The following is a 13,123-nucleotide window of genomic DNA, read 5'->3' on the forward strand; positions in this document are numbered from 1 at the left end:
CATCCCTACACCATCCACGCTCATCCCTACACCATCCACGCTCACTCCTACACCATCCACGTTTACTCCTACAACACCCACGCTCACTCCGGCAACATCCACGCTCACCCCTACACCATCCACACTCACCCCTACAACATCCACGCTCACCCCTACAATAGCCACGCTCACCCTTACACCATCCACGCTCACCTCTACAACATCCACGCTCACCCCTACACCATCCACGCTCACCACTACGCCATCCACGCTTTCCCCTATACCATCCACACTCACATCTACACTGTCCATGCTCACTCATACAACATCCACTCTCACCCCTACACCATCCACGCTCACCTTTACAACATCCACTCTCAACCCTACACCATCCACGCTCACCCCTACAACATCCACGCTCACTCCTGCAACATCCACGCTCACTCCTACACCATCCATGCTCACCTCTCCAACATCCATACTCACCCCGACACCATCCACTCTCACCGCGACACCATCCACGCTCACTCCTACACCATCCACGCTCACCTTTACAACCTCCACGCTCGCCTTTACAACCTCCACGCTCACCCCCTACACCATCTTCGCTCACTCCTGCAACATCCACTCTCGCCCCTACAATATCCACGCTCACCCCTACACCAGCCACGCTCACCCCTACACCATCCACGCTCACTCCTACACCAGCCACTCTCACCTCTCCAACATCCATACTCACCCCGACACCATCCACTCTCACCGCGACACCATCCACTCTCACACCCCACTCCATCCACGCCCCCTTCTTGGGTGTCTGTATATACATCTGGGGTTATGTGTTTCCTCTCTCTCGTAAATTTAGCTCTTCTGTACCTGATGATGACTGCTTGTGTTGCAACCGAAACGTCGTACGCTATTGTTATTTTATTATTTTTTATTTATATGTGACTTTACCGAAAAAAACAAAGAGTAATTCTTGCAGTCACGAAAGCTTCGAATCAAGTCATCCAGACTGTTTGATGCCACTCTTTTGGGGATCAACCAGGAGCACAGAATAAAGGTTTTATGAGCGATGACCTCCAAAAGTATAGTTGAATGTTGATTGTTTTATACATCTGAATGTGCGACAGGTCTTTCCAAGCATGGCCTACGACCATATCACCCTGAATGCGCCCGATCTCGTCTGATCTCGGAAACTAAGCAGGGTCGAGTCTGGTTAGTACTTGGATGGGAGACTGCCTGGGAATAGCAGGTGTTGTATGCTTTTGTTTACTTGGATCTGGATGGGTCGCTTTTTACACTTCGACTCATCCAGTGAGTGCACCTGCCAATTTCACGTCGATATGGTGTACTGCATTGGGATCAATATTTTCTTGTAAAATAATGTTTGATGCCACTCTTTTGGGGCTCAACCAGGAGCTCAGAAACAGGTCCCTGCAGGGTGGGCTGGTAGGACAAGTCTCTGCGCTGTCTATTACTGATTTTATACACCCAACAGCACGAGATTTCACTTCGTTAAAGTATTGAAAGGGGACGGACGGACGTACGGACACATTAATCTATTGCAGGCTGGTACACTCAGTTTACAACTTCGTTCCTACCAGTATAAATGTTTTTTGAGCGATGACCTCCAGAAGTAAAGTTGAATGTTGATTGTTTTATACATCTGAATGTGCGACAGGTCTTTCCAAGCATGGCCTACGACCATATCACCCTGAATGCGCCCGATCTCGTCTGATCTCGGAAGCTAAGCACGGTCGAGTCTGGTTAGTACTTGGATGGGAGACTGCCTGGGAATACCAGGTGTTGTAGGCTTTTGTATATTTGGATCTGGATGGGTCGCTTTTTACACTTCCACTCATCCAGTGAGTGCACCTGCCAATTTCACATCGATATGGTGTACTGCATTGGGATCAATATTTTCTCGTAAAATACTGTTTGATACCACTCTTTCGAGGCTAAACCAGGAGCTCAGAATAAACGTTTTCATGAGCGATAACCTCCAGTAGTATAGTTGAATGTTGATTGTTTTATACATATGAGTGTTCGACAGGTCTCTGCAAGCACGGCCTACGTCCATATCACCCTGAATGCGCCCGAACTCGTCTGATCTCGGAAGCTAAGCAGGGTCGAGCCTGGTTAGTACTTGGATGCGAGACTGCCTGGGAATACCTGGTGTTGTAGGCTTTTGCATTGTTATATCTGGATGGGTCGCTTTTTACACTTCGACTCATCCAGACTGTTTGATGCCACTCTTTCGGGGCTCAACCAGGAGCTCAGAATATAAGTATTCATGAACGATGATTTCCAGAAATATAGTTGAACTTTAATTGTTTCATACATCTGAATGTGCGACAGGTGTGTGCAAGCATGGCCTACGACCATATCACCCTGAATGCGCCCAATCTTGTCTGATCTCGGAAGCTAAGCAGGGTCGAGCATGGTGAGTACTTGGATGGCAGACTGCCTAGGAACACCAGGTGTTGTAGGATTTTGTATTTTTGGATCTGGATGGGTCGCTTTTTACACTTCGACTCATCCAGTGAGTGCACGTGCCAATTTCACGTCGATATGGTGTACTGCATTGGGATCAATATTTTATCGTAAAATAATGTTTGATGCCACTCTTTCGGGGCTCAACCAGGAGCTCAGAATAAAGGTTTTATGAGCGATGACCTCCAGAAGTATAGTTGAATGTTGATTGTTTTATACATCTGAATGTGCGACAGGTCTTTCCAAGCATGGCCTACGACCATATCACCCTGAATGCGCCCGATCTCGTCTAATCTCGGAAGCTAAGCAGAGTCGAGCCTGGTTAGTACTTGGATGGGAGACTGCCTGGGAATACCAGGTGTTGTAGGCTTTTGCATTGTTGTATCTGGATGGGTCGCTTTTTACACTTCGACTCATCCAGTGAGTGCACCTGCCAATTTCACGTCGATATGGTGTACTGCATTGGGATCAATATTTTATTGTAAAATACTGTTTGATGCTACTCATTCGGGGCTAAACCAGGAGCTCAGAATAAACGTTTTCATGAGCGATGACGCCGACGTGTTCAGTGAGCACGATTCGGATGTGGGCCGGACTGACCTTGTTAAGCACCAAATTGGCACCGGTGCCGCCCAACCAATTAAACTCCCCACATACCGAGTGGGCGCGCCTGAACGGGCCCAGATTAAAGATGCCATCGTGGAAATGCTCCGAGATAACATAATCCAGCCCTCAGCTAGCCCCTGGTCTGCCCCGGTGGTACTGGTGATGAAAAAGGATGGGTCGACCCGGTTTTGTGTTGATTACCGAAAGTTGAACGCAGTCACCCTCGGCGATGCCTTCCCCATCCCCCGCATCGATGACACCTTTGACAGCCTCGCGGTGGCGCGGTATTTTTCCACCCTCGATCTAGCATCCGGGTACTGGCAGGTGGATATGGCGGAGGAGGATCGGCCAATGACTGCATTTACCAAACCGATGGGACTGTTTGAGTTTCGGATACTCCCGTTCGGACTCACTAATGTGCCTGCGACGTTCCAGTGGTTGATGGAGCTGGTGATGCGGGGCTTGCAGTGGGAACAGTGCCTAATTTACCTGGATGACGTGATAGTGTTCAGTATATCTCTGTCTGAGGACTGGTCCAGGTTATGAGAGGTGTTCCAGCGACTGCGAGCCGCCCATCTCAAACTCAAGCCACGTAAGTGTTATGTTGCGCAGCACAAGGTGGGGTACCTTGGACACCGAATCAGCGAGGCAGGGTTGCGCACCGATCCGGAGAAGGTACGCGCCATAGTGGAATGGCCATGGCCAAGGAACCTGACGGAGATCAGGTCATTCTTGGGGCTCGCCACCTATTATCATCGATTTGTAAAGGGATTCAGCGAGATTGCACGCCCCCTCACCCAACTCACTTCCCCTAAGAACCCTTATCAGTGGACGGAGGCCGCCTGACGGCCTTCACCACCCTCAAAGACCACCTCACCCATACCCCCACCCTGGCTTTCCCGGATTTTTCCACCGATTTGATTTTGGACACCGACGCCTGCAGCTATGAGCTGGGCGCGGTGTTGTCACAGGTGCAGGATGGGATGGAGCGGGCCATCGCATACGCCAGCTGGACCCTGAGCAGGGCCGAGCTGAACTATTGCGTGACCCGTCAGGAACTGTACGCCGTGATCTTCACATGTAAACAGTTCTGGCCGTATTTGTATGGCAGAAAATGTCGGGTGCGGAGTGACCATTATGCTCTGCAGCTCCATCTCACATTCAAGAAACCGCGGGGGCAGATGACCCGATGGCTGGCGCAGCTGCAGGAATACAACCTGCAGATCGAGTACCGGGCTGGGCGGATGCACGAAAATGTGGACACCTTGTCGAGGCAGCCCATGGTGTGCGCCGAGACGAGGGCGGAGGAGGCCTGCCCATGCTTCATGGGGGACGCTGCCAACAGGCAACGCCCCCCCGGGAGCGCACTGAGACCCCCCTCTCACGAGAGAGAGTGCAGTATGCGCCGCGGAGACCCCTACAGAAGGAGCCGACGGACTGCCCCACCCTGACCGGGCGGATCCAAGAGGACGTCAGCTGCGCCTTCCCGGGCCTGGACGACGAGCAGTTGAGACAGACCCAGCAACGGGACCCGGATCTGGCGGCAGTGGAAGCGGCCCTGCGGGAAAAGAAGAGCACCCTACCAGGACCCTGGAGTGGTTTGTATGCCCGGTTGTGTGTGCAGAACGGGGTGGTAAGAGGGTGCATCTGTGTTCCCGCCCAGGTGCGACCCCAGCTGCTATGGCTGGTGCACGACCACCTGCTCGGGGGCCATGATGGGGAACGGCGCACTAGGGAGACCCTGCGTCGCCAATATCTCTGGCCCAAATTGGCGCAAGACGTGGCCGCCTGGGTACAGGGCTGCCGCGCGTGTCAGCAATGTGGGCCGAAAGCGGCGCAATATCAGGTACCCCTGAGGCCGTTCCGCGTCAGTCGGACAAACCAGCTGGTTGGGATCGACCTACAGGGGCCATTTCCGCGATCCCACCGGTGGAGTATTTCGCACGCTATCCCGTGGCGGTGGCCATCCCCGATAAGACGGCCCTTGTGGTGGCCTGGGCATTCGTGGAGCACTACGTACTTAAGCACGGGATCTCCGAATGGGTCATTACCGAGCAAGGTAGTGAGTTCGAGGCAGAGCTGTTTCAGGTGCTGTGCCGCGAGTTCGGAATCCAGAAGGACCGAACCACGGCGTACCACCCCCAGGTGAACGGTATGGTGGAGCGTATGAACCAGACCTTAGCTGGGAAGCTCAAATGCATGGTGGCCGCAACTCAGCAGGACTGGGACGAACACCTCCCCTATGCCCTGTTCTCCTACGCCACCACAGTACACACGTCTACGGGACAGACCCTGTTCCTAATGATGTGTGGCCGTGAGTCTCGTCTACCTGCAGATCTGCTGTTCGGCGTTCCCCCACTGCAACGGGATGAGGGGAGCCGCCCCGTGGAGCACCTGATGGAGACTCTGCGAGGGGCCCGGGGCCGGGCCTACCCACAAGGAGAGGCCGCGCATCGGCACCAAGAGCAGGGCGCCCGGCCCCTTATGGAGCCCCCCTTCTACTCGGCGGGCTCTAACGTGTGGCTATACACCCCTCGTGTCGGGGCTGGACAGCTGGGGAAACTGACCACCTACTGGCGCGGACCCTGGACCGTGGGGCGGCAGATCTCCCCCTGGACGGTGCTGATTCAGGGCGGAGACAGGGGCCGAGAGATGGTGGTCAACGTCCGCCAATTAAAACCATGGAAGGCAGCCCCAGCAAGGGAGAACCCCGCAGTTTGGGTACCCCGAAATCCCGGGGTCCCAACACCCTCCATGCTCGGCCCCGAGGGGTCACGGCCCAGGCTGGGGGGGGCGGGGACGATGGCACCTAAACCCTGCTGCCTCTGAGTTTGTTCCCCAGCCCACAGGTGCCGAGGGACGAGAGGAGCCATTGGAATGGAGGAAGAGACCGCCGCTAAAAGCCCAAAAGACGGAGCCACCACCCCCGAGGCCAGCCACGAGGGCCGGGCGAGTCCCGCGGACCCCGCGGCGCTACCTCGTGGGGGCAACCCAGGCGAGATGCTCCAGTCAACCCGGGACGGAGACTGGCACCTCGGCGGGCTATGTGGTGCCATAGCAGCGAAGCCACTCCGTCGGAGCCATGCCTGCAACGCCACCACGGGAGAGCGTGCAGGCCGAAGCTGCTTCTCCCTCACCATCCCCAAAATGAGCACACACAACACACACACCCCCCACGTAGGACCTCGTGGGGAAGTCACCTGGCCTCCAGGTTTTCACCCAGGGGCCTTCTTCGTAGGGACATCCCTCACGGTTTCCTGGGGCCAGGGAATTGTCCGACTTCCCCCAGGTTGAATTACACCACAGAGCCGTGAATTGACGTGCAATTGCATGCTCACGACAAGGCTACTCAGTCACCGCGGTTAGGTCCACACGAGCACCAGGGGAAGCATCCGATTGGCCGGCAAAGTACGCTTGCACGCCGTGGCCAATGGCAACGGCCCAACGGCGGCCCCTGTTGATGGGTAGAGAGGGAAGCGGACGTCTGTGAAGGCACCGAGGTGGGCGCACCAATGGCGGTGGGGTATCGCGGGTTAGCCGGGCAGACCTTTGATGTAGAGAGGGATAAAATGGGAGAGGAGAGCGACGATGGGGGTTCGCGTTCTCCTCAAATGAGCGATCGGAGCAGTCAGCTTGCCGGCCACTGGGTCGTCCGTGGGACGAGTATCAGCGAAGCCAGGCCCCGCTCCCCGCAAGAACCTCGTGCAGCCTCGTCTCTCCGCGACGGCCCACGCATCGGAGGCGAAATGTGAGTACGAAAGCGAGAGTGGGGAGTTTCACTCCAAGGGGACGAGGTAGATCAGGTTTAGACCATCGAGAGATAGGTTAAACCTGCCCTGCTGACCCGGACTGACTTGGGTAATAGTAGCCCACAGACACGCCAGGAATAAATCGTCAGTGATCAACAAACCTTGTGTGGTTTCTGCGAGTGTGGAACGGGCACATGGTGGTGTGAGTCCGCTCGTCGTGGTACGGGGATTTGCACGTGGGTAACTCTGTTGAGGCGGCCATTGTGTGCGGGCCCGACCGGGGTTCCTGCGTCGTACCCTGTGTTTGTGCGCGAGTGTGTATTTACCCACGTGTTTGCGCTCGCCCCTGCGCGTAGCTCGTGATTAGCGTGTGTGTGTGGCGAGCGGCGGCGGACTCGTACAGGGGCACGTGAGGTTACTCATCCGCCCTTGTGTTTAACGTGTGCGTCAGGTAGACAGGCGGCGTACACGCAAAATTATCCATACTGCCTTTGTTTAGCCTGTGCCCGCGGTGAGCGACGGTGGACTCGCCTGGGTACACGTGGGATTATCCCTACAGCCCTTTAAACAATCTCCATTGCCCGCCCTCGGTGGCAACGCGTGTGCGAAGGACGTCATTGCCCTCTGACCCCCGGTTCAGCGCGTGAGAGTGGTGCGTGGGGTTGTGTGAACGGATACGTCGCGTTTGAGTGGCTGAGAAGCGACAGATTGATTCCAGGCAGCCATGCGCCAGCCCCGAGCTATGCCCCCCAAACAGAACCTGCGGACCCGAGGGGCTCCGGCGCGAGGAGAGGAGCTGGGGAGCAGTAGCCCTCTCCCCACGAGTGAGCAGTTGGATAGCGGTGGCTCTCACATGAGCGAGGAGTCCGGAACCTGCAGCTCTCCCGAGATCAACCCTCCCCCGGAGGGGGAGCCAGGGGCCCACGTCCCTCACAATATCGCGTCCCTCCTGCGTTCTCTGCGGCTGTGCCGATCTGATTATAGAGTGCTTTGGGAAGGGTAATTGCCCGAAACGTGTTTTGATGTTGCGCGCCAGTTCCTCGTGAGAGTGGACCGGGCTCTTATTCTCGTAGAATCGCAGCCACGCGCTCTGCTCGGGAGTCGCGAGCGACGCGCGGTTGCGTGAGGCGCTGTCTGCTGCTACTGCAGCAGCTGCAGTAGCCGAGGAGGGCTCTGTCTCAACCGAGAAAGCGGTGATATAGAGGATGTGTCACCCATCCTCACACATTCGCACAACACAAACAGCACGCATACCTTCCGCACTCGACATCACGCATGCCTAACGCATCAAGGGTCGGAGGTCAGGGATCACCACGTCACGCACGCGGCACGCTCGGGCGGGGAAGAGAGATCGGGGTGTGAGCACGACGTGCACGAAACGCAATCCGATGAGTGAGTGGTTGACACTCGGATCGGATTGGTGCGGAGAGCGGATCGGGAAAGAGCGAGAAGTGGGAGAAAGGTAATTGGTGGAGAAGAGGTTTAAAAGTGACTGAAAAACGTGGAACTGGGTTGGTTTGATGATGAGTGTTGCTGTAATGTACGAGCGGTGACAACGAAATAAATAAGTTGAAGTACACCAGCCCGAGTCTCCTTTTCAATGTGTCCTCGTCGTCCTCACCATGTCTGGACGTGGCAAGACCGGTGGTTAATCTCGAGCCAAGGCAAAGTCCCGTGCAGCACACTCGCACGAATATTTTCATAACCAAACGCTCTCAGCATTGAGCGTTTGGTTACAAAAACATGTTTTCTGTCGGTAGGTTTTCGCAGTGCATAGTTGTGTACCAAAACGATTTCAGAGTCATGGTTTTGAACAACCATGCAGTAAAATCTATTTCATTCGTGGTGGTCTCAACAAAGAGCATATTCTATACACGATATTTGAATGTTGCGATAATTTTCACCCGAATTATGGGGAAGTGAAATCCAAACAATGGAAAGAGGTTTTACATCTGACACTTGTTATGACCTCGTTATTACATCTTAAAAAATGTGCAGTTTCAAAGATTAACATCTTATTTAGATGATGTATACTGAATGGTGCCAAAACAACCACTGCACGGTCTCTCGTGGTTTTAATCGAGTATCTTTTTTTGGAAGGGTATTTTCTTGAGAAAGGAGCAGCGCTTAAGGACACCAAAGCAGCTCATAGCCACTTGACTTTGATGCGGCATTCTGCAATGATACAAACCACGAGCGTCGAGTTTGTTATGAAAACGGCTTCCCCATCGAGTCCTTTGCAAGCTGACGACCCCAATCAACACGCTCCCTTAGCATCACGTCACGACTCCACGGACCAATGAGAGCGCGCTCTGCGCCAGAGATCTCTGATCTCCAGGTTCGCAGCGCGCTAACCGTTGCACCACCGCTCCCCACACTTTCACAAACAAAGACAAAGATCCCCCGTGTAGCCTTAACAGAATGTTGGGGCAGGTACTGTTAGCGACTACCTATGAAGAACGGCACGGTACACGAGGGCATAAGTGACCAACACCATCCCCGGCCGCATTTGTCTCCCTAGTCGTGATGTTTACACAACGTGTTGATTTCAGGCTGAATTAGCGAGGCCAATAACCGATTCAGACAATCGTCACTTGTCTTTGCCGTGAGCGGGAATCGAACTGATTGGCCGGCTTCGTGGCGAAGTGCGTTAATCACAACACTACCGCTCCCCACATTCACCAGCTCACACAAAGACACAGATCCCGCAGCACCTACCCCCCAACAGCCCTAACAGATTATTAGGGCAGGTGCTGTGAGCAAGCACCTGTGAAGGCCAGCACGGCTTGGCGAATGGGTTATTGTATGCTTGAGAACTTGAGAGGGTGGGTGGGTGGTTTGTGAGTTATTGATTGGATTTCTCCAGTATAAATACATATTCTAATTAATTTGTACGTAGGTATCTTAAATAAATATTCGGACAATGGAACATCTATTTACATTCGTATTCACGCGTTGTTATACGAAGTGTATTTGTTGGGGTGTGTGTGTGCACCTTCTACCAACAGTCTGTTCAGAAGGGTGCGCGAGGCGCGTGTGAGTGGTTCGTGTGCTGGGTTCCTCTCTGATTCGTGTACCAAGGAGCACGTGACTCGCCGTGGCGTCACCCAAATCGCCAGTTGCCTCGCAACGAGTTGTCCGACGCGCCGTCACGAGGCCCTAACCGATGTCACGTGGTCCTAACTGCCATATTGAGCAGAGGCGTTGAGCAGAGAGCTGCGTTCTTGCGTTGCTCAAGATTTCCAAATGATGACCTCATACGAGAATATTGCACGAAAAGATATTGACATGGTGAGTGGAGCGAGTGTTGCTGTGTGTGTGTGTAGATTCCTGTGTGGGGAGTAGGCAGGGCTGTTGTGTCGCTAGAGGAGTAGCGCGAATTTATATTCCACGGTGGTTGGTATTTAGTGAAAAAGTCATGGGCCTCCTCTTTGTCTACTCAGACTCAAAACGATTACAGTATCTGATTCAACGTGTTAAAACATCACCTATGTAAAGAGCCCCCGTTGAAAACATCAGCATAGGGGAGACAAAGGTGGCCAGGCGTGGTGTGCCGTGCTGCTCTTCAGCACAGCACTGGTCCAAGGCTGCCAGGGGGATCTTCGTCTCTGTAGCTGTATATGAGGAGCATGCTTAGCGGCACGCTTCACGATTTTCTTCCTCCGCCTCCCCCCCGTTCCCTCCCTTTCGACTCCGGATTCTGAGAAGCCTGCGAAGTCCCCCTCCACAGCCGCTTGGGCCGAAGTGGTCGCAGACTACGAGGCGAACCAAGGTACTGAACATCTTTGAAAACGAGCTGTATAGTTCATCGTATTCCTCCAGTATGAATATAGATTGAGATTCTGATTCTGACTAGGGGCAGGTGCTCATAGCAAGTACCAATCAGCACCACCACTCACTTTCCTCAAATAGCTTTGACGTGCCCGTCCTTGATCGATAGTAAACAATAATTTAATACCGACGATGAGTACATCAATGTGCGTGTCTCTTTGGCCTGTGGCCACATCTGCCAGAAGCACTTATGTGTAAATTTGCCTCTTTGGTTTTCCTTCTAAAGAACGTGACGAGTTTCTATCTATTTAACAAGTAATTAAGTCATAAGGATAGTCTCGGTAACGATAAATAAGTAAATCAATGATAAACGAGCGCTAAGTAAACAAGTAAAGTCTTTATTATAGCGATGTCGGTAGGCAACAACAAACCCGGGTAGCCATGGCAACGGCCTCCCCGCTCCAACTGTCGCCAACGGTCCAGGCCTCGAGCCCCGCCCTCTGGTGACGTCACTGCCACGGCCTATGTGGCCCCGCCCCCGTCTTCTGCAGGCTCCGCCCCCATCGTAGAACACTACAATTATAATCTTAGCTCTTTCGGTAAAGTCACGTTGAAGGGAAACAATAAAATAATAAAATATATATAAAACAATAAAAATTCTCACGACGTTTCGACCGTTTGTGTTATGTTCCCTTCAATGTGACTTTACCGAAAGTGCTAAGAATATGAATTACTGCAGTCACGACTTTAAATCAAAATTTACACTACAATTACTTTGATATAAAATATAATTAGTATATAATTACAATAAAAACATTGATGACATGGCCGTCTAGATGCGTTGCCTAGCCAAGGTCACCCTCGCAATGATGTATTTGGGTCGTACATATTCCAAGGTCCGTGTGCTCCTCCCACAAGCTTTCCATGCAATTCTAAGGGTGCAGCCGACGTTTAAGTACAATGATCATAGAATGTTGACGTGGATGACTGAATGACGAATGTGAGTACTTCCATGATGATAATTAAGGGTACGGTCCAGGTACTGCCCAGTGCTGATGACATCCCCCTACTGTGCCCTAGGTCTCACTCATCCCCCAGAATCCTGTGAAGGAGCGGAGTCAACAGAGTACCACCACCTCCTCCACGACGCCTGCCTCCTGACAGCCGAGAATCCCCTGCTGGGATATGAACAGCTGTGCAGCTGCTGTTGCTGCCTGGGCCTGTGCGGGCCTCAGTTATCTCAGGTCGACCCTGCGCCAGTTCCTACAGTCGGGTTCTGGGAGGCGGCGGCTGTTAAGGACATCTGGCTCGAGATGGAAGCAGCCAAGAAGTCACCTCAACGACGCCGGCAGAAAAAAGCAGCTGGACCCAACAGCAGCAGCTGCTTGGCTCGTCCCACAAAGCGTCCCCGAGCTCCGGTGGGGGTGATGACGCGGGCCCAGAGGACTTGCCCCTCCTTCGTGGCCGAGGAGCAGGGCTACGAAGTGGGAGGCCACCTGAGAGTCAACCTCTCATATTATAATGACTTTTGCGGGAGGCCTTCACTCAGCAAGAAGAGGCGCTGCCACGGGGAGAAGATTTTCGTCTGAAAATCTTCTCCCCGCCTCCCCTCCATCCTGCCCGACCATCTCACCCCCCACCATCACTCTCCAAACCACCCTCCACCATCACCATCCACTCACCCCCCACCTTCACAGTAAGCCCCAACCCCCATCATCACTATTCGGTGTGCCCTCCACCATCACTATCCGCCCCAAACCCCACAATCACCATCCAACCAGCCCCGCAACATCACTATCCACCCATCCCCCACCATCACAATCTGCCCCATCCACCACCATCAACGAACGCCTCATCCCCACTATCCCCCCCACCACCATTACTATACACCCATCCCCCCACCATCACGATCTGCCCGACCAACTACAATCACTATTAGCCCCACCCCTTACCAATACAATCCGCCTCACCCTTCCCCATCACGATCCGCCTCACTCCTCACCATCACTATCCGCCCCCCCCCCCCCCTAACATCACTATTCACCACCCCTCACCATCACTATCCAACCCAGCCACTACCATCACAATCCGCCCGACCCCCTACCATCACTATCCGCCCCAAACCCCACAATCACTATCCAACAAACGCCGCAACATCACGATCCACCCAACCCCCCAACATCACAATCTGCCCCACCCACCGTCATTACTATACGCCCATCCCACCGCCATCACGATCTGCCCCACCCACCACAATCACTATTAACCCCACCCCTTACCATTCCTATCCGCCTCACCCTTCACCATCACTACCCTCCTCAATCTCCCCCATCACAATCCACCCACCCCTCACCATCACTATCCACCTGAACCTGCACCATCACGATCCGCCACACGCCCAAATATTACTATATGCCCATCCCCCCCACCATCACTATCTTCCCCACCCACAACAATCGCTTTTCGCCCCACCCCTTACCATCACTATCCAACCCATCCTCGACAAAGACCAAGAAGACGAATCC

The 13,123-nt window shown here is 53.6% G+C and overlaps 4 non-coding genes and 1 pseudogene across 4 annotated transcripts; all 5 read left to right on the forward strand.

Annotated features, from left to right (window-relative positions):
* The first annotated feature begins 1,124 nt into the window (after positions 1-1,124).
* Positions 1,125-1,243, forward strand: LOC142907575 (5S ribosomal RNA). The gene has a single exon (XR_012931101.1). It is a non-coding gene; the product is annotated as a 5S ribosomal RNA (ribosomal RNA).
* Positions 1,244-1,675: 432 nt separating this feature from the next.
* LOC142907545 (5S ribosomal RNA) lies at positions 1,676-1,794 on the forward strand. The gene has a single exon (XR_012931071.1). It is a non-coding gene; the product is annotated as a 5S ribosomal RNA (ribosomal RNA).
* Positions 1,795-2,047: 253 nt separating this feature from the next.
* Positions 2,048-2,166, forward strand: LOC142907567 (5S ribosomal RNA). Its single transcript, XR_012931093.1, has one exon. It is a non-coding gene; the product is annotated as a 5S ribosomal RNA (ribosomal RNA).
* Positions 2,167-2,352: 186 nt separating this feature from the next.
* On the forward strand, positions 2,353-2,471 carry LOC142907538 (5S ribosomal RNA; annotated as a pseudogene).
* Positions 2,472-2,723: 252 nt separating this feature from the next.
* On the forward strand, positions 2,724-2,842 carry LOC142907558 (5S ribosomal RNA). Its single transcript, XR_012931084.1, has one exon. It is a non-coding gene; the product is annotated as a 5S ribosomal RNA (ribosomal RNA).
* The last annotated feature ends 10,281 nt before the right edge of the window (positions 2,843-13,123 follow it).

Source organism: Petromyzon marinus, chromosome 79 (assembly GCF_048934315.1).
Source record: "Petromyzon marinus isolate PM22_M1 ecotype Great Lakes invasive population chromosome 79, UKy_Petmar_22M1.pri1.0, whole genome shotgun sequence".
Classification (NCBI taxonomy): domain Eukaryota; kingdom Metazoa; phylum Chordata; class Hyperoartia; order Petromyzontiformes; family Petromyzontidae; genus Petromyzon; species Petromyzon marinus.